Source organism: Callorhinus ursinus, unplaced genomic scaffold (genome assembly GCF_003265705.2).
Source record: "Callorhinus ursinus isolate GAN/ISIS: 27379988/994484 unplaced genomic scaffold, GSC_fseal_2.0 scaffold4, whole genome shotgun sequence".
Lineage (NCBI taxonomy): Eukaryota > Metazoa > Chordata > Mammalia > Carnivora > Otariidae > Callorhinus > Callorhinus ursinus.
In genome coordinates this window covers 71,480,564-71,501,182 of record NW_027397066.1, presented here as the reverse complement: position 1 = coordinate 71,501,182, position 20,619 = coordinate 71,480,564, and the positions used below count along the sequence as shown (strand labels likewise).

General features: G+C 41.4%; 1 protein-coding gene across 6 annotated transcripts in view; it reads left to right on the top strand.

Annotated features, from left to right (window-relative positions):
- ABCG2 (ATP binding cassette subfamily G member 2 (JR blood group)) overlaps positions 1-20,619 on the top strand; it is a 138,028-nt gene that overhangs the window by 51,790 nt on the left and 65,619 nt on the right. For 3 of the 6 annotated variants that reach the window (XR_012377973.1, XM_073891932.1, XM_073891933.1), the window contains exon 1: positions 17,052-17,490. The exons of 2 other annotated variants lie outside the window; for them this stretch is intronic. The gene's annotated coding sequence lies outside the window, so the exon portion shown is untranslated. One more of the 6 variants, XM_073891935.1, reaches the window with a different exon arrangement.

Here is a 20,619-nt window from a genome sequence, read left to right as displayed (position 1 = left end):
AATTTAAAAAATGAAAAAATAAAATCTTAAAAAAAAAAAGAAATAGAAAACCTGAATAGACCTACAACTGGCAAGGAGGGATTAAATCAGTAATAAAAACCTCCCAGCAAAGAAAAGTAATGGACCAAGTGGCTTCACAGGTAGATTCTACCAAATATTTAAAGAACTAACACCAATCTGTCTCAAACGCTTCCAAAAAACTAAAGAGAAGGGAACACTTCCTAACTCGTTCTGTGAAATCAGCATTCCCTGATACCAAAACTACATAAAGACACTATAAGGAAAAAAGAACTATGAACTACTATCCTTTGTGAATAAAGATGCAAAAATTCTTAACATAATACTAGCAAATCTAATCCAGCAACTTATTAAAAGGATTATAAGCCATGACCAGGTGGGATTGAACCCTGGAATGTGAGGATGGTTCAACTTATGAAAAACAATCAATACCACATTATTAGAATGAAGGGGAAAAATTACATGATCATCTCGTGTAGCAAAGATATTTGCAGAAAAGATATTTCAACACCCTTTTATGATAAAAAATACTCAATAAACTGGGAATAGAAGGAAACTTTCTCAACATGATAGAGGTCATATATGAAAGATTCACAGCTAACATACTTAGTGGTGAAAGACTGAAAACTTTACCCTTAAAATCAGATACAAGACAAAGATGCCTTCTTTTCCCACTTACATTCAATACGGTATTGGAAATTCCAGCCAGAGCAATTAGGCAAGAGAAAGACATGCATCCAAATTGGAAAGTAAGTAAAATTATCTCTGTTCATAGATGGTATGATTTTTTTTTTTTTTATGAGAGAGAGTGCGCACACATGAGGGTGCAGGAGATTGGGGCGGTAGAGGGAGAGGGACAGAGAGAATCCCAAGCAGGCTCCACTCTCAGCATAGAGCCTGTCACAGGGCTTAATCTCACAACCTCGAGATCATAACCTGAGCTGAAATTAGAGTTGGATGCTTAACCAACTGAGCCACCCAGGCACCCGATGGTATGATCATATACGTAGAAAACCCAAAAGATTCCACACACACACAGAAATTGTTAGCTAATGAATGAATTCAGCAAAGTTGCAGGCCACAAAATCAACATGCTGAAATCACTTGCTTTTCTATACCACATCAATGAACAATCTGAAAAGAAAATTAAGAAAACAATTTCATTTACAATAGTATAAAAAACAATGAAATACTTAGCAATAAATTTAATCAGGAAGGTGAGGGGCGCCTGGGTGGCTCAGATGGTTAAGCGTCTGCCTTTGGCTCAGGTCATGATCCCAGGGTCCTGGGATGGAGCCCCGCATCGGGCTCCCTGCTCAGCGGGGGGCCTGCTTCTCCCCCTCCTTCTGCTTCTCCCCTTGCTCATATTCTCTCTCTCTCTCTGTATCTCTGTGTCTCGAATGAATAAATAAAAAAAACTTTAAAAATAAAAAATAAAAATAAAGAAGGTGAAAGACTTGTACACTGAAAACTATAAAACATTGCTGAAAGGAATTAAAGAAAACTTAAGTGGAAAGACATCCTATGTTCATGGATTGGAATATTTAATATTGTTAAGATGATAGTGCCACCCAAAATGCTTTATAGATTGAATATAATTATCAAAATCCCAATGGCATTTTTTGCAAAAATAGAAAAACCCATCCTAAAATGCATCTGAATCTCAAGGGACCCTGGATAGCCAAAATAATCTTGAAAATGAAGAACAAAGTTAGAAGTCTGACACTTTCTGAGTCTAAAACTTACTACCAAGCTAGTATAATCACAACAGTGTAGTACTGGCATAAGGACAGGCATATAGACCAATGGAATAGAATAAAGATCTCCAAAATAACTCCATGCCTATATGGTCAGTTGATTTTCAACAAGGGTACAAAGATCATTTAATGGGAAAAGGATAGTCTTTTCAAGAAATTGTTCTGGGAAAACCGTATATCCACATGCAAAAGAATGAAGTTGGATCTTTTCTTTACACCATGGACCGAAAACCCTCAAAATGGATCAAAGACCTAAAGGTAAGAGCTAAAACTGGAAAATCCTTAGAAGAACACATAGGTGAAAATCATTATGACACTGTATTGGCAATGATTTCTTGGATGTGACACTGTTGCTTGTTTTACGGGATGCTTTCCATCCTTGGCTCATGACCATGACATGACAATAACAACCCTCAAATATTATGACCACAAAAAGGCTACTGGACATTTGCAAACATCCTCTGTGTGTCGGGGGGGAGGCATTATGAAAGTATTTATGAAATACATATGAAAATATTTATGAATAAAATTATTTGCTTTCTGAAATTTGTTTCAAAATAATTTGTGGGAGGGCGCCTGGGTGGCACAGTCAGTTAAGCGTCTGCCTTCAGCTCAGGTCATGATCCTGGGGTCCTGGGATGGAACCCCCTGCTTCTCCCTCTCCCTCTGCCCCTCCCACCCAACTCGTGCTCTCTCTCTCTCTCTTTCTCAAATAAATAAATAAAAACTTGAAAGCATTTTTTTTAAGATTTTATTTATTTGACAGAGACACAGCGAGAGAGGGAACACAAGCAGGGGGAGTGGGAGAGGGAGAGGGAGAGGGAGAAGCAGGCTTCCCGCAGAGCAGGGAGCCTGATGTGGGGCTCGATCTCAGGACCTTGGGATCATGACCTGAGCCGAAGGCAGACGCCCAATGACTGAGCCATCCAGGCGCCCCAAACTTGAAAGCATTCTTTTTTTTTTTTTTAAAGATTTTATTTATTTATTTGAGAGAGAGAGAATGGGAGACAGCACGAGAGGGAAGAGGGTCAGAGGGAGAAGCAGACTCCCCGCTGAGCAGGGAGCCCGATACGGGACTCGATCCCAGGACTCCAGGATCATGACCTGAGCCGAAGGCAGTCGCTTAACCGACTGAGCCACCCAGGAGCCCAACTTGAAAGCATTCTTAAGGAAAATAATTTGTGGGAAAGGGAGAGAAAAGGGAAATATGAGTAAAATTAAGACTGGCCACTAGTTGCTGATCAGTCCATTGGGGCTCATCATATTTTTTTTCTACTTGTGAAATGTTTGTAATTTTCCATAATAACACGAAAAAGTAAAAAAGGTGACAGATATATTTGAGGACTCTTGTTTTCAGCGCTTTTGCAGCATTAGAGACTCTGAAACTACCCAGCTACATAATATCTAAAAATACTTCATTAATATATGTGCTGCCGAAGCGAGCACTAAAAAGACTTCATTAAATATTAAAACCTACTTTTAGATGATTGAGTCCACTAGGATCCGTAATGGAGCAAAGACCAAGCAGGTAAGCTAATGCTTGAAGTCCCTGGCTATCTGGGATATACAGTGGTCTTTGTTATCTGAACTGCATTGCACAGAGGGGATGGGGTCAAAGCCTTGAGTTTGCATAAAATGGAAGCATAATGCCTAGACCCAGAAGTATACTCTCAGAAAGGGCAAACCAGAAAGGAAACCCACCCTGCAAAGGTAGGCCACAAGAAAATGTTGCTATCTTGACCTACACTATGAATGGACATTTTAAAAAGAAGAAAAAAAAGTCCCCTGAAAATTTGTAGTCACTGGCCAAATCTTATGCTATTTGGGAGCTGAATCTATATTCTTTACCTGATCCAAAAACACGAGCCTATAATTTAATTATGAGGATGGGTAATATCTCCAGGTGTCTGAGAGAAGGAAATCCAGACTTTTCCAGATGAATGTACCCTCAACTAGGCCTCAAAGAATTCCTACAGGTATGCTGCCCAAAAAACTTAAAAAATTATAAAACAGACATCAATGAGCAAGCCATAGATAACAGAACCAGAACCACAAAGACTTCAGATATTATAATTATCAGAATTAAGATGAAAAATAATTCTGTTAAGGTGCATTAAAATGTAAAAAAAAAAAGATACTGAAAACATGAACAAGAATAGGAGACTATCAAATAATTAGGCCAGTTTGAAGAACAAAGTATTAGTTTTAGAAATGAAAAGGATCCCTAATCACTGAAGTTAAGAATTTGGATAAAAGGTAAATACAATTGTATAGAGAATAGAGAAGATGTATCTGAAGAAATTATCTAAGATACACACAGAGAGATAAAGATGTGGAAAATATGTGAGGGCTGAGTCGTAGAGGAGTAGTAAGAAGGCCCATCAGAGTGCACCTGTGTCTTCCTGTTTGCTGTGAAGGGAGAAGCTACATCCCTAGCGAGAACTTAGTAGTGACTTTTTTTAGGATTAGCATGATTTAATTCATTATCAATCTTTTTTTTTTTTAAAGATTTTATTTACTTATATTAGAGAGAGAGAATGAGATAGAGAGCACGAGAGGGAAGAGGGTCAGAGGGAGAAGCAGACTCCCTGCTGAGCAGGGAGCCCGATGTGGGACTCCAGGATCATGACCTGAGCTGAAGGCAGTCGCTTAACCAACTGAGCCACCCAGGCGCCCTCAATCTTTTTTTTTTAAAGATTTTATTGATTTATTTGACAGAGAGCACAAGCAGGGGGAGCGGCAAGCAGAGGAAGAGGGAGAAGCAGGCTCCTTGCTGAGCAGGGAGCCCAACATGGGGCTTGATCCCAGGACCCCGGGATCATGACCTGAGTGGAAGGCAGACGCCTGAGCCACCCAGGTGCCCCCATTATCAGTCATAAATTGCTGAGGTTGGGAAGGCCAGGATAGTAGCTTGAATCTCACACACTTTTGTTGAGGACAAATGTAATTTAGGGAAACCCTATTACTGAGCAGGGATCGGTGGAAGCACAGAGCTTATCCAGCACTGTTGAAGACCTTCCCAAAAGCAGCTGGTGAGACCAGGCACTTCACAGCCAAAGGTCCACTCCAGTGGTTCCCAGTGCCCACTGCCCCCTTACAGAGAGGAGGCACAGAGACCTCTAGAGGCACTAGGGAGGCAGGATGGGCTGGGGGGGCTTCCCTACCAAAGTGCTGTGTCTCTGCCTCAGTATCCCCATTCACACAACACAGCCAGCCACACATCCCTAGGCAGAGCTGAACAGCGCTGTCTCTCACTACCGCCACTCTTTAAGTGGCCAGCCTCATCCCAGCCTTAGGCATCAGACAGTGAGAACCAGAACTCTGGTTCTCTGCTTTGTGTGGTTTGAGTTCCTTTTATTTGGCCAAACTCCTTACCACCATTCCCTTCTTTTCTTTTCTTGTAAAGATTTTATTTATTTGACTGAGAGAGAGAGAGAGAGAGCACAAGAGGGGGTAGGGTCAAAGGGAGAAACAGACTCCTTGCTGAGCAGGCAGCCTGATGCGGGACTGGATCCTGGGAATCCGAGATCACGACCTGAGGCGAAGGCAGTCGCTTAACCGACTGAGCCACCCAGGCGCCCCATTCCCTGCTTTTCTAGACCTAAGTCCCTCAACCTGCCAACTTTAGTTAAATTCTTACCATTTGGGGTTTCTTTCCTGGAGTTATCTATCTTGGATTTGCAACTGCCTAGACTTTCTTGTTTTTCTTCTTTTATCAACGTTGATATGCATGGCTCAGGGGGATTTTGAAGGGTGAACAAATTCATTCTACCTTCTTTGTCCAAATTTTTTTTTCTTAGCAGTTTCTACAGGAAATAATGGTGTCATTATTTCTATATCAGCACTAATGTGGAGCCAAAATGTGAGCCTAAGTTTTTTACTAGCTGTATCACCTGGGTTAAATTGCTTAATCTCATTATGATTCAGTTTCATCTGCAACATAGAGATTTTAACAGAATTCACCTAAGGGCATTGTTGTGAAGATAAAGCGAGGTTTAAAAAAAAAAAAAGCCTCATAAAACTGAAAGGCACTTAGAACAGTACTTAATAAATATTAGCTGTTATGATTGGCGTTGGCTAAAAATCGAAGTTAGCTTATGTTTTCCAAATGCACATGATTTTATTCTTATTTTTATAAAATATACCCTGTGACATGGGTATTATCACCCCTAATGTGAGGAAAGAAATTGAGGCACAAAAGGGTCAAATAGCAAAAACTCTCGAGGTGAGATAAAATTTGGGTCCATCTAAATCGGCTATGGCTTTGTCACACATAGAATAATGGATGTATGTTTCCTGGTCTGATACGGGTTCTGGGCGAAGTTATACGTGTTTGGCTTTGCTGACATTATCTATCATAATATTACGCATGACGGCCAGATGTGAAAAAATTCTAAGTGTAATGAATCATGTGTCATTTAATGCTCATTACACTTTGACTTCATTCACAACCAAGAACAAATTCTTCCCTCTGCAGGCAATAATGTGTTTATAATAGTCAGTAATGGGTCATGTGAAAGAGGTCAGTCACAGATGAAACCCTCTCCCATTTTTATAGCATGGCAGATTCAGGTAAGGGTGGAGAGGCCCCTGAATTGCATATGATAAACTTGCTTTTTATTATTCAGTCAATAAACTTTTATCAATTATCTGTTGTGTTCAAGGCCCTGAGAGAGGCAATATTTAGGACATACAGGAAGGGGGAAGGCATTACATTTTCACAATTTCCATCACTGACACCATAAGGTTTTCAGCTTCTCAGGTTCAAGATCTTGAAGTCAGCTCTAGCTGTCTTTCACCTTCAATGTTCTATCGGTTACCAGGTACTATAAACTCCTCCTTCACAATGTTTCCCTCATTACCCTTCCCTCAAAGTTTTTTCCACCATTGTTTTAGTTCAGTCTTTATTTTGTTCATTTCCAAATTGATTTCTGCCATCCCATATCCCCCATCCATTCTATATGTGGACAGATCAATCTTGTTAATGCTGCTTTGACAATGTCATCCCTCTACACTAAACTTTCATTAATTTCTCACTCTCAAGATAAGTTTAAAGTCCTTAGCTTGGCATTTGAGGCGTCCACAATTTGGCCCCAGGAAATTTTCCCATATATCTTTTAGTATGTTACCGAGAATACAACCTTTGAGATGCTTCTTGGGGGATAGTTTCCATGAGTAAATGCTGTATACATGTTGTGCGATGAAGAAATCTACTTAATTAACTTGTTTTAATCTGGCACTTCTCCATCCTTCTATTCCTCATATATCCATAAAGTCTTTTGTTTAAGTAAACTTTTTTTAAAAAAGTTTATTTATTTAAGTAATCTCTACACCCAGTGTGGGGCTTGAACTTGCAACGTCGACATCAAGAGTTGCATGCTCTACTGACTGAGCCAGCCAGGCGCCCCATGTTTAAGTAAGCTTTTATTTTTTTAAGATTTTTTATTTATTTATTTATCTGTCAGAGAGAAAGAGAGAGAGCACAAGCAGGGGGAGTGGCAGGCAGAGGGAGAAGCAGGCTCCCTGCTAAGCAAGGATCCTGTTGCGGGGCTCAATCCCAAGACCCTGGGATCATGACCTGAGCCGAAGGCTGATGCATAACCAACTGAGCCACCCAGGCGCCCCTAAGTAAACTTTTTAAATTGGAGTGTAACATAGATCCAGAATAAGTACAGAACATCTATGTGAACAGCTTACTGTATAGTTATAAAGTGAATATACCTGTATATCTGCCGCCCAGATCAAACACATATATATATATATATATATGTATGCACATTTGTTTAGTATCAATAACCCCAAGTCTCCATGCTCCACATCAGTCATTGTCCCTTCCAGAGGTAACTACTCTTTTGACTTCTATCACTGTACATGAGTTTTATCTGTTTTTTATTTGTTTTTATGGAGATATAACTGACATATAACATACATATGTATTTGATATGGGTGGCAGATACACAGGTGTTTTCACTTTGTAACTACACATCAAGCTGTTTACTGAGATTTTTCATACTTGCTCTGGATGTGTGTTATACTACAATTAAAAAGCTTACTTAAACAAAAGACTTTATGGATTTGTGAAATTTATTTGCAGCACTTTTAACATTGTTTTTAAAGCTTTTATTGATTTTAGAGAAAGAGGGCGAGAGAGACAGCACGAGCAGGAGAGGCAGAGGGAGAAGTAGAGAGAATCCCAAGCAGACTCTGTGCTGAGCATGGAGCCCCACATGGGGCTCGATCCCATAACCCTGAGATGATGACCTTAGCCGAAATCAAGAGTCAGATGCTTAACTGCTCAACTGACTGTGCCACCCAGGTGCCCCATGAACTCTCAACATTTAACCTTTTAGCCTATTTTGAAGGGATGAATGTTACATCCTCTATGCCACTTTCTGATTCTGTAGGTTCATTATCAGTACCTAATCATGCCTGTTTTTTCCCTTGCTGCTTATTTTTTAGGGCTTTGTTACCTTTGTGAACTTTATAACCAAATGAATTATTTCTTGTTTGGTCTCTTGTCTGCTATATAAAGCAAATTACATGAATCCAGGTAGTCTGGCTCCACATCTGGGCCCTCAACACCTCTATCCCGCCAACACACACACACACACACACACACACACACACAGTCTCTTTCTGTATTAATGCCTCCTTCTGTTCTCTTCTCCATGACTTTAAGACTTTGACAACTGGTTTGGGCATTTCCCTTCTCTCTAAGTTGGTCACTACCTTGGCAAAGTCTGTGTTTATTTATTTATTTTTATTTATTTTAAAAAATATTTGTGTATTTATTTGAGAGAGAGAGAGAACACACACAGCAAGGTGGGGCAGAGAGAGGGGGAGAGAGAATCTGAAGTACACTCCGTGCTGAGTGTGGAGCCTGATGGGAGACTCGATCTCAGGACGCTGAGATCATGACCTGAGCCGAAACCAAGAGTTGGACGTTTAACTGACTGTGCCACCCAGGCACCCCTATTTACTTATTTTTAAGATTTTATTTTCAAGTAATCTCTACACCCAACATGGGGCTCAAACTCACAACCCTGAGATCAAGAGTTGCATGCTCCACCAAACGAGCCAGCAGGTGCCCCAAAATCTGGGTTTATTAAGATGATCAGCCTGTCACCCTAGCTTTTGTGCTCTTTGATCTTCTCAACTTCACCTTGAGGGTAGGCAGAATTTTAAAGATTCCTTTCTTCCCTAAACCCCAAGATTCCAGTTCATTTACTGGTTATTTGACCAGACATCATTCTAGGTTCTACTCTGTGGACTTTTGAAGTTGTAATTAAAGTCCCAAATTGGGGCGCCTGGGTGGCTCAGTCATTAAGCATCTGCCTTCTGCTCAGGTCATGATCCCAGGGTCCTGGGATTGAGCCCAGCATCGGGCTCCCTGCTCAGCGGGAAGCCTGCTTCTCCATCTCCTACTCCCCCTGCTTGTGTTCCCTCTCTCTCTGTCTCTCTGTCAAGTAAATAAAAATCTTAAAAAAAAAAAAGTCCCAAATCAGTTGAGTCTAAAATAGTGAGATTATCAAGGTGTGCCTGATTTAATTACATGAACCCTTTAAAAGGTAGAAGGAGAAGTCTGAGAGATTTGAAGTTTGAGAAGGACCTACTTTAAAGATGAAGGGAGTCACGTAAGAAGGAATGTGGGCAGCCTGGAGGAGATGGATGATGGCAAGGAAACAGGGACCTCAGTCCTAAAGCTGCAAAGAATTGGATTCTGCCAGTAACCCGACCTTAGCAGCAGATACTTCAGAGAAGAGCCTTCCTTCAGGTAGGAGCCCATCTGGCTGACACTTTGATTTGGCCCCGTGATACACAGAACAGAGCTTGGCCTAGCCGCCCTAGATTTCTGACCTCCAGAATTGTGAGATAATAAATGAATGTTGTTTTAAGATGCTAAATTGGTAGAAGACGAAGGTACCTCCCTTCCACCTCCATAATCCTACTGTCTAAACCCTGTGACCTTTTCAAAACCTGGAATGCCAGCCTTAAATGCCAATTTCCTGTTCAGTGACCTCACCCTCATGTTTCAGCTCCTCAGCCTCCCCTCCATAGGTTTCCTTTCAACCTGTCTCTTCCTGGCTTCATTTCACACACTCAGCTCCTTGCTCCATTTTTCTATGCCTTATCCACCCAGCAAAACCACATTCTCGAATTTATTCAACCTTCTAACCTTCTCTATATTTATGAATGGGAATTCTTTGTGAATGGGAATACTTTGTGAATTCACTGTGGCTCTGATGCTGCTACATTTATAGAAGTCAGTCTTAACGGATCCTTGGTGTTGCTATGCAGTCTCTCTAGGTCCCTTATTACTATTGGGAGGACAAATTTTTCCTCCACCAATTCAGATCCCGTGGGGTGGGGGAGGAACTGAAAGTTAACTGACAACAGATTAAAGTAGAAAAGATAAGGTTTAGGAAAGACAAATGAGCTTTTAGAGAAATAAATGAAAGTATGACAGTTTGTGATGACGCTTGTTTATGCAATTTCTTATCCAGATGTGAGTGGTGGGTCTTTTTCCTGGCAGCGAAGCTTCCCTAAGAAGGGAGTTATGGCTGTTTTACTCTCTGAAGGCTTTGCCTTTTAGTCAGATAAGGGAAGCTCCAAGAAGGCTTCTTTCAGCATCAGTTGTATCTCAAATGTCTTCAGTTTAAAATAATATTCAAACCAACTTGGTGGAGCTGGGTGGTAATGTGGGGAACAAAGGCAAAAAGAAATGTAGATAAAATTAAATTTTCTTGTAACTGGCCTCCCATTGACAAATACTTGAGGCAGGCGAGTACAACGGTCCTCCAGGAACTCCCATGTGAATGCCTTGCTAGAGGGAAAAACAACCTTAGCTTGACAATAGCTAGGACTTCAGGATTCTGTGAGTCTTCTTTAGTGTATGAAAATCCTTTTGGAAACTTCCCTTGGCTTTACCTCCCCTAATTCCATAGTATATAATCAGTTGTTCCTCACAATCCCTGGGCAGTCCTTTCTGTCCATGGGTCCTGTCCCCATGCCTTAATAAAAATACCTTTTTGCACCCAAGACATCTCAAGAATTTTTTCATGGCCTTTGGCTCTGAACCCCAACATTTCCACATCAGGTATTAGCATCCTCTTTGTTTCCTTAGGGCCTTGTGGTAGGAAGAATAATGGCCTCCCAAAGATGCCATGTCATAATAGTCAGAAGGTAAATGTGTTAGTTTGCCTGCCAAAGGAGAATTAAGGTTGCCAATGAAATTAAGATTGCTAATCAAATGACTTTAAAATAGAAAGATTATCAGGGCTTATCCACTGTGTCTAATGTGATCATAAGAGTCCTTCAAAGTAGAAGAGGGAAGCAGAACAAAGAGATATGATAACAGAAGCAGGGTCAGAGTGATGCTCTGCTGTTGGCTTGGAAGCTAGAGGGATGCGACCATGAGCCAAGGGATGTGGGTGGCCCCTAGAACCTGGAAAAAGTTCCAGAAAGGAATGTAGACCTGATGACATCTTTGATTTTAGCCCAGTCAGGCCCAGTTTGGTCTTCTGACCTATGGAAATATAGACTAATACATTCTTGTTGTATTAAGCCATTAAGTTTGTGGGAATTAGTTATGGCAACCATAGGAAACTAATACAGGTCTATTCCAGGGTTTAGCATTTTCTCAAATCCCTGTCTTTGCTTTCACACAATACCTTCAGCAGATCCTCCAACTTCAGAGAGAATGTACATTTCTTTCAATTTTCTTTCTTTCCCTAATTAAAACATTTATCTGCATGAGGACTCATCCTCACTCCCTTCCCTTCTGCCATAATTAAAAAAAAAGTTTCCTTTTCTAGTGCTAATTCCTCTGGATTCCATTTCCATTCCCTTCTAAGGGACCTGATTATACCAGTTAACCACCTTTTTTTCTTTATGACTTGTCCTCTTGGCATGCACACATATTCCAGCCTGCCTAACTTAACCAAATAAGAAATATATCCTTTGAACCCCAAGATGGTTTTAAGAGATACTCCTTTCTCTTACCTTCTTGTTATAGTGAAACCTTTGGTAAGAGTTATCTACACCCTGTTTCCACTCCTTCACTTACTCATCAGTGTTCAAGCCCTTTGTAGACTGACCTTTCTCTCGTGGAGTTCATCAAAGGTCTCTGGTATCTCTGAAAAGAGCCATGTGGGAACACAGTGACTGCAGCCTCTTGCACTGTTTTTTATTTGCTTTTTTATTGTTTTTTATTTGGGAGTAGTAAAAATAAATATACCTGGACGCATTACAGATGTTATATACATAACCCAAATGCCCCCAGGTCCATAATAAGCCCTGTCTGAAACCTGGACTTGCAAGGGGAAAATTGACCCTGAGAAGTTTACCGCTTGGAGTAAGCACTAAGGAAGGTACTGAGTCCTTACCAGCTCCTTACACTTGGTGGCTAGGCTGGTGAATAGACTGAGAGCTTGGGGCAGCTGGGAAAGGCTAGGAAAGTATTAAAAGTCCTATGAGAAAGATGAAGAGAGCTTCTCATAGTTCTATATGGGAGCTTTGAGAGTAGAGCAACTGATTCATGGAGTTACAGGCCCAGAAGTTTGTTGCTTTAATGAGAATACTGTTTTTGATTTTGCTTTGGTTGCCATTCTTATAATAAGCCATACCGTTTATCAGCATTAAATGAATTTGTATCCTTTGCCTGTGTCTGTTGCTGACATTCCGCCAAGCACTAATACCCTGGCGAAGACCATACAGGCAAGTCCCTCACTGGTGTGATTGTTGAAAAGGCAAATTACCAACACCCTCCTCCCCAGAAAAAAGAAAAACTTCCCATTATTTTTGGAGTTTTCCAAAAGTGAGGTTTAATTGATTTTATGAATGAGTCTGTCTGCTCCCTTCACCTGAGGTCATCTTCCCTCTTTGTCTGTTTATGTCCATACATACTGCCTACAAAAGCACATGGTGACACCTCACCCCTGCCAGTGCCCATTTAAGATCTTCAGTGTGTGTTTCATAGGTTTAGACTCCAGATGGCCCCAAAACTTTCAATTAGGATTGTAAAGAAATCCTACTTTGGATAATTCTGTGGTTTGATTGCAAGACTCGTAAAATATGACAGTGACTTCAACTAGCTTGGAGAGAGCCCAGCAGATCAATGTTCATCAGGGATCCAGTCTCCTGTGTCCTTGTTCTGCAACCTAAGAAATCAGTAGAGAGAAATGGGAAAAGGCCTTACATAGGAAATTTATGAATTAACAACAAATGATCATTAAACATTAAAAAAGTTTACTCTCACTAAGTCAAGAGATGTACATTGAAATACTGCCGTTTGTTATCAGATTCAAAGAGATTAAAATTATTATTTTATCCAGTATTTGTGAGAGCTCAGATGAACAAGCGACCTTTTAAATTGTTAGGAGACTGTGAATTTGGCATGGATTATTTTGTGGGAAATCTGGCTATATGTATTAACAGTTGTTTGTTTGTTTTTTTGAATTAAATTTTTTTTTAAAGATTTTAGTGATTTATTTGACAGAGAGAGAGAGAGCAAACAAGCAGGGAGGACAGCAGAGGCAGAGGGAGAAGCAGGCTTCCCGCTGAGCAGGGAGCCCGATGTGGGGCTCAATCACAGACCCTGGGATCATGACCTGAGCCGAAGGCAGACGCTTAACCAACTGAGCCACCCAGGAGCCCCTACAGGGATGTTTTGTGAATAATAGGAAAACTAGTTAAATTAATTATGGTATATAACAAACCATTGAATACCATGCAACAATTCATTTTAAAAAGTTGTAGAAAGATACCCAATGACAGGGAACCATGTTTGCAGTTTACAATGTAGCAGTTTACAAAATAATAATAGTTGTCATCTATTGAGTGCTAACCAGTGTTAATAATTCTGTTCAAGGTTTTTTTTTTTTTTTTAAAGATTTTATTTTATTATTTATTTGAGAGAGAGAGAATGAGAGATAGAGAGCACGAGAGGGAAGAGGGTCAGAGGGAGAAGCAGACTCCCCGCAGAGCAGGGAGCCCGACGTGGGACTCGATCCCGGGACTCCAGGATCATGACCTGAGCCGAAGGCAGTTGCCCAACCAACTGAGCCACCCAGGCGCCCTGTTCAGGGTTTTATACACATCATCTCAATCTTTCTAACTCTCCCGAGAGATTGTTTCCCCTGATTACCAATAACCACCTAAAGACCAAGTAATTAGTACAAGTGCAAATCTTCAGGGTTGTAAGACCCAGGATACCGAGGCAGGCTGACTTCAGCGATGATGACTTTTGTCCCTGTACTTATTGCATATAAGGCCATTTTTGTTTTTTTAAAAAAATGCATATGCACAGGAAAAGACTAAAAGCAGATAGTATGTGGTTGCTGGGTTACAAGTCATTTTTATTTTCATCTTGCTTGATATTACAACAAGGGAGAGAAAAAAAGTTTAGTTAAATGGGAGAAAGAAAAAGTACCAGAATGAGAACACATTCAGCAGGAATCCTAATCCTGGGCTCTGCAAATACTGGGCAGTTGCTCTTTTCTGGCAATATAAAAGAGCTTATGAGGTGGAGGGCAGAGAGCAGCAGTCTCAGAAGCTGTGAGCCCCCCATTCATCTCCCTAACTTTCGACCTTGTGCAACTGGTCTCCTTTGGAACTGGTGACTCATCTGTAAATTAGGAAGGTCATCTTTAGGTTCCTCCTTCCCTCTCTTCTATACCCAAACACTAAAAGAGAAGACAGGGCATTTGAAGATGATTAGCCCTAAGTAAAATGCTAATTTATAAGCTAAAATGACTCATTCCTTAATAATACAATACATTCATGAAAGGCTGGCTTTAATCTGTATTTATCAAACAGAATTTGATAGCAATGATCAGCTTTAGTGAGTATTAGAGTGAGATTAGGAATTAATGTAACTTTAGCAAGCATATACACTGATCTATCAGTATGAAAAAATCAAACTAAAAAATTAGACTAGAAACAAGGTAGAAAGTTTTTTGTTTTAGCCATTTTTAGCCCTATTTTAGGTGAGGCTCTGTCTTTAAGCATTGTCGTGTGTCTTTTACTGACTAAAACACTGACATTTTATTGATTTACTTTTTTTAAAAGGTTTTATTTATTTATTTATAGGAGAGAGAGAGAGAGAGAGAGAGAGAACACAGCAGGGGGAGTGGCAGGCAGAGGGAGAAGCAGACTCCCCGCTGAGCAAGGAGCCCCTCGTTGGACTCCGTTCCAGGACCCCCGGGACCATGACTTGAGCCGAAGGCAGACCGCTTAACCGACTGAGCCAACCAGGCGTCCCTTATTGATTTACTTTTAAACAAAATTCTTTTTTTCCAATATAAAAGTTGTATATCTGCATTAAAAAAAATTTAGAAAATTACACTAAAATAGAAGAAAAAAAAGAACCATAATGTCACAACCCAGAAAAATAACATTTTCTTGTATTACAAGCTATTTTCTATGCATAAGTTTTTGGTTTGTTTACGTTTTACCTATTGCAGAATACTATATTCAACTTATTATCCAGGTTTTTTTTAATGTGCTTTTTATCGATTTTATGTGTATTTTTCCCCCATTATTGTAAGTCCCCTCTTGGAATTGCCTTTAGAATTTGCTGGCAATTTAAAAAGTCTTTACTGACATCAGTAAAGCTTTGTTCTTTAGAGGGTGTTTTTAAATTTTGCAGTTATTAAGAGCCATCTCTGAAAAATTTTTCTCAGTCTTGGCTTAAAGTGACAAATATATTCGTGTATGGGTCTTTAAGTGTCTTTAAATGAACTCAAAATTAATCCAAAAAACCAATTTCACCCAAATGTTTGGGTGCATCATGGATATGTAATTTAAAATGCTTTAAGGGGCGCCTAGGTGGCTCAGTCGGCTAAGCTTCTGCCTTTGGCTCAGATCATGATCCCAGCCCTACATCCGGCTCCCTTGAGCTAACTGAATTTAAATTAAAAAAAAGAAAAAAGTATACAGTATGGTATTTTTAATATTCTAAAAAGTTAGATATAATTAATTTCTTAGTTAGGCTTCCTGGCTAAAACTTCTCCCTTTTAAAGTAGGCTCCACACCCAACATAGGACTTGAACTCACAACCCTGAAGTCAAGGGTCACACGCTCTACCAAATAAGCCAGCCAGATGCCCCATGACTAAAGATTTCCTGTAACGGGTTAAGAATTAACAGTAATTCCTAGTGTTGCTTTAAATAACTTGATTTTTTAAAAAGATTTTATTTATTTGAGAGAGAGAGACAGACAGTGACAGAGACAGCGAGAGAGAGCACAAGCGGGGAGGAGAGGGAGAAGCAGGCTCCCCGCTGAGAGGGAGCCCGACGACGTGGGGCCTGATCCCAGGACCCTGAGATCATGACCTGAGCTGAAGGCAGACACTTAATTGACTGAGCCCCCCAGGTGCCCCTAAATAACTTGATTTTTGTTTGTAAATGGCAAACCAGAAAATAGATGCAGCAGGCAAATTTTGGGAAAGCCATACACACTCATAAAGCCTGATAACCAAACCTTTTCTTGAATATGCACACTTTCCAGCTTTTCTACACGAACAGTATTGCGGAGAAGTATTTATTACAAGAGTGTGCACAATACAATTAAACCGTTCATAGCAATATTGTCATTCAACTGCCCCCCCTCCCCCCCCGCGCCTCTTAGATTAAGTTCCTGAATTTATTGTCCTGGGACTTAAGCACCTAATTTCTCAGAAGCTCATTCAATAGCGACCTACTTGTTCTCGGGGTGGGCAACGTGTGTGACAGAAAAAACAACAACCCTCGGTGTCAGCGTCCCCCGGAGTATAGGGGCGCGGGACACAGTGACCAAATCCATCTAGGCTAGAGCAGGTATTGATCAGCCCGGGTAGCGTCCTGTGATGACCAGGGCTAATCACTGCTGTCCCTTTCCTACAAGCCCTGGAGGCGGTAGTTTTGGGTTTGTCCATGTGGCGCTCCGGGAGAGTCATCTCCGTGACCTGGGCCCCGCAAGAGGGTGGCCGTCGATCCAATGCCCCGCCGGGTCTCCGAGCAACCCATTCACGCGCTCCTCCCCGGCTCAGGGTGCTTTATCGCGGCGAGACAGGCGGCGCTGCTCCTATCGTCCGCCTACGGGCTCGGACCCCGAGAGAGCCGCCGCCCTACGCTCTCCCGGCCTGCAGCCGGTGGATAGTGAGGCGAAGTCCGCGTCGGCGCTGCCTGCACTCGCCTCCTCGCCGCTCTGGCCGCCCTGGCCCGCGGCCGGCCGCTCCTGACCGTCACCGTGCCCCCGGGCGGGCGCCTTTGCAGGTCACTAGCTGCGCATGTGAGTGCCGGCCCGCCGGGAGCGCGCGGACACCGTGGGTGGTGTCGGAGCCGAGCGCTTCGATCTAGGAAGGTGGTCCCGCGGGATGGGGCATAGGGGTCTGCCGCGCGCGCCGGCTGTGTCCTGAGTCCTGCGTCGTTAGAGATCGAGTCCATAGCGCGCAGGAGGCAAGAGGGAGTCCCGGACCGTCCCGCAGAGATTGGGAGTCGCAGGAAGGAAGCAGCCTGGAAAGGAGCCAGGAAGATTTTGGAAATGCTCTTCACAATTTAGAAAGCACAGTACAGATGCTTGGTGCCATTGTTAGGAGCTTCTTCCTTAGGGTATGTTTGGGAGGTTTGGCTGACTCAGCTCCTCGTCTATATAAACGATTGTTAGTGCTCTGCCTCTGAGCACACGGACTCTGAGATCGAAGACCTCGGTTGAACTGAATCTCTTGTTAAGCTGAGTAAGTAAATGGTGAAAACCACGTGGGATGTTGTGTGGCTTGAAAGATTGGTGGGTATTGCATGGACGTTTGGCAGAAAATAGAAAACCTCAGTTGAGACGACTAGGTTTTAGTTAGTCCTTCCCAATTTCATTTGAGTGTAAAATCCAAATTGAGAATTCAGATTGGTTTTTCAGAAATCAGTGCCCTGGTGCAAACTGATTTTGTGTCTGGTGGTATGTGTTAAGAACCAGTTGGTAAAACTTCTGCCTTTCTCCAAATGTATGAAATAAGAGTTGATAGATAGTAGATGGATAAAAATTTACTGAGCACGGGAGTCACTACAAGGTAGGAGAGAAATTTGTTAATATTAGTACTTTTAAAGGGATTAACCAGTATATTTTAGGTCTTTTTTCTTAGCTCCAGGACATAGATTTTTGTCCACAACTTTGGATGGCTTGCTAAAAAGTTACTGATCTCCCTTTTGTAATTTTTGTGTGTGTGTGTGTGTGGATAGTTGGTTTTTAAATGGTTGACTTCAGAAATTTTAACCAGCTTGGGCGCCTGGGTGGCTCAGTTGGTTAAGCGACTGCCTTCGGCTCAGGTCATGATCCTGGAGTCCCGGGATCGAGTCCCACATCGGGCTCCCTGCTCAGCGGGGAGTCTGCTTCTCCCTCTGACCCTCTTCCCTCTCGTGCTCACTATCTCTCATTCTCTCTCTCTCAAACAAATAAATAAAATCTTTAAAAAAAATTTAACCAGCTTATTACAATTATTATTTAAAAATAGGACTTAAGCAGGGCACCTGGATGATTCAGTCGGTTAAGCATCTGCATGTGGCTCAGGTCATGATGCCAGTGTCCTGCTCAGCGGAGAGCCTGCTTCTCTCTCTCCCCTCCTGCCCCCATGCATGCTCTTTCTCTCTCAAATAAATAAAATCTTTAAAAAAAATAGTACTGAAGAAGTTAGAACAATACAGAAAAATATAAGACCAAAAAAATTAGATTGTAATTTTACAGTTACAAATATAACTGTAATGTTGCCCAGTTTTATTTTTTTGCTCAATAGTGGAAATATAAAAGCTCATTCCATTTTTAGAAAAAAAATAGGTTTATAGAAACAAATGTGTTATCAGTTATCTTTGTTCCAGACCCTGAGCATTCAGCAAGAACTCCCGTAGGAAACACATTCTTTTGTGTTAAGAAGTTGTTAAAATACACTTACAGCTAAAATCTACTTCTGCATTTATTTTTCTTAAGCATCCATGAAACATTTGAGGTGAGCATAAGTATTCCAAGTGGAAAATAAAATACAACCACGTATAAAGGGAAGCACATTAAAATGGACTTGGACAATAATAAAAAGGGATGATTAGTCACACAATTCAATGAGGATAAAGGGGGGAAACACACCGGTTCCATAGAAAAGCTTTTCCTGGCATTTACAAAAGATGCAGAGGAGACTATAAATCCCATGTGCCCATCCATGTAGTACGTGCAGTAGTGCATTTTCTAGGCCTGTTCGCTGTAGTGGCAATTTTCCTTATCCTAAGGGTTATAAGAAACCCTTGTTGGATGCTGAGACGCTGTGGTCACACATGCTACTGTTTGATGGTTTGGGGTTTATTCGCGGATAAATCTGGATTTTTTTAGATGGGTGGTTGGATCTCATGTTATTTAAATACCCTATATTTCTCTGTCAGGAGTTTTTGATAGAAGTTTGGCAGCAGTTAAAGGTTGTATCAAGAGGGAAGGCTTAATCTGTGTTGCTTACTGGGGTAATAGGTTAGGGTTGAGATTTTTTAGTGAAAATTAAAGAACCTGAATGACCATCATCTCCATAGGAATATAGCTCTCTCTCTCTCTATATATATGGCTCTACCTACAGGAAGCTAAAGTTTATCCTTTAAAATATCAGTTCCCAGGTCACGAACAGTATCTTGATGGTTGGGCTTCATTTTACGCCCCCCCCAACACAGCTTTATGAGACAGCTCACATATCCTACGGTTCACCTACTTAAAGTGCAGTTTGTAGAACCATCACATTTCATCATCCTCTCCCCTCAAAGTCTACTAGCAACTACTCCCCCTTCTTATGATAGCCACCCCCCCCCCCCGCCGTTTTTTGAAGCAGGTATTCTACTTCACGGAGAGACTGTTAGAAAGTGGATATCTAATTTTTGAGCCACACCATTAGCTTATTCATAGAGATAGATATTCATTCAGAGAATCATAACATTGAAAGTTAGTAGTGTACTGGTTGTTTAAAAACCCACATGGGTGGGTATGACTAAAGCAAAAGTGCTGTTCTCATCATGATTCCAGTGAAGTTTTGTTTTTGACAGAGGAGTGGAGTAAAATCTTGGCAAGGTCTGAAACCCCATTGAATGAGGTTTCTTGCACTTTACTGGTCACTAGCCCAATCTCTTTGGGTTTGCAACTGAAAAAATCTTACTGCTCTTTAGACAGGAGCTGGCTGGAAATTAGAACTTGGGGTCAGGTAGCATTAGGTAGTTGTCATTTCACTGGTATTAAGTTCTTCGAGTTATCTGGAAGAATAAAATTGGAAGTCTGTTCCCTGGAGCTACAGACGACCCCTTCTGTTCTGACTCATAGGTAGATACATATCTCCCCACCCCTCAGGGAGATGTGTTTGATCTTACCTCCGAGAATGCCATCCCAACCCAGAGGCAAATTGAAGTGTTTTGAATTTTTCAACAAAAAGCAAATAGCTATGTTTTTCTCCCTTCACTATTTCCACCTATCCACTATTTCCACATATCACCATATAAGTGATATGGTTTTGAAATGTAGGTGAGGTTTGCTGGGGTGAGGTTCGGAGCCGACGACCAAGAAAGAATTCCTGAGATGTCTTTGGTCCAAAATGGTGGTTTTATGAAAGCATGGGGACAGGACCTGGGGGCAGACAGAGCTGCTGCACGGGGGTTGGGAGGTACAGTTGATTTTGTACTATGGGGTTGGGGGAGGTAAGGAAAAAGGGAGGTTTGCAAAAGCACTTTCATATGCTAAAGAGGACCTACAAAGATCCTGGAGGCCTTGCCATTGTCAAGTTAAGGTGGTTTTTCCCTCTAGCAAGGCATAAAATAGTTGGGAGCCTCCTGGAAGAATGTCACACACATCCCGCCTGGGA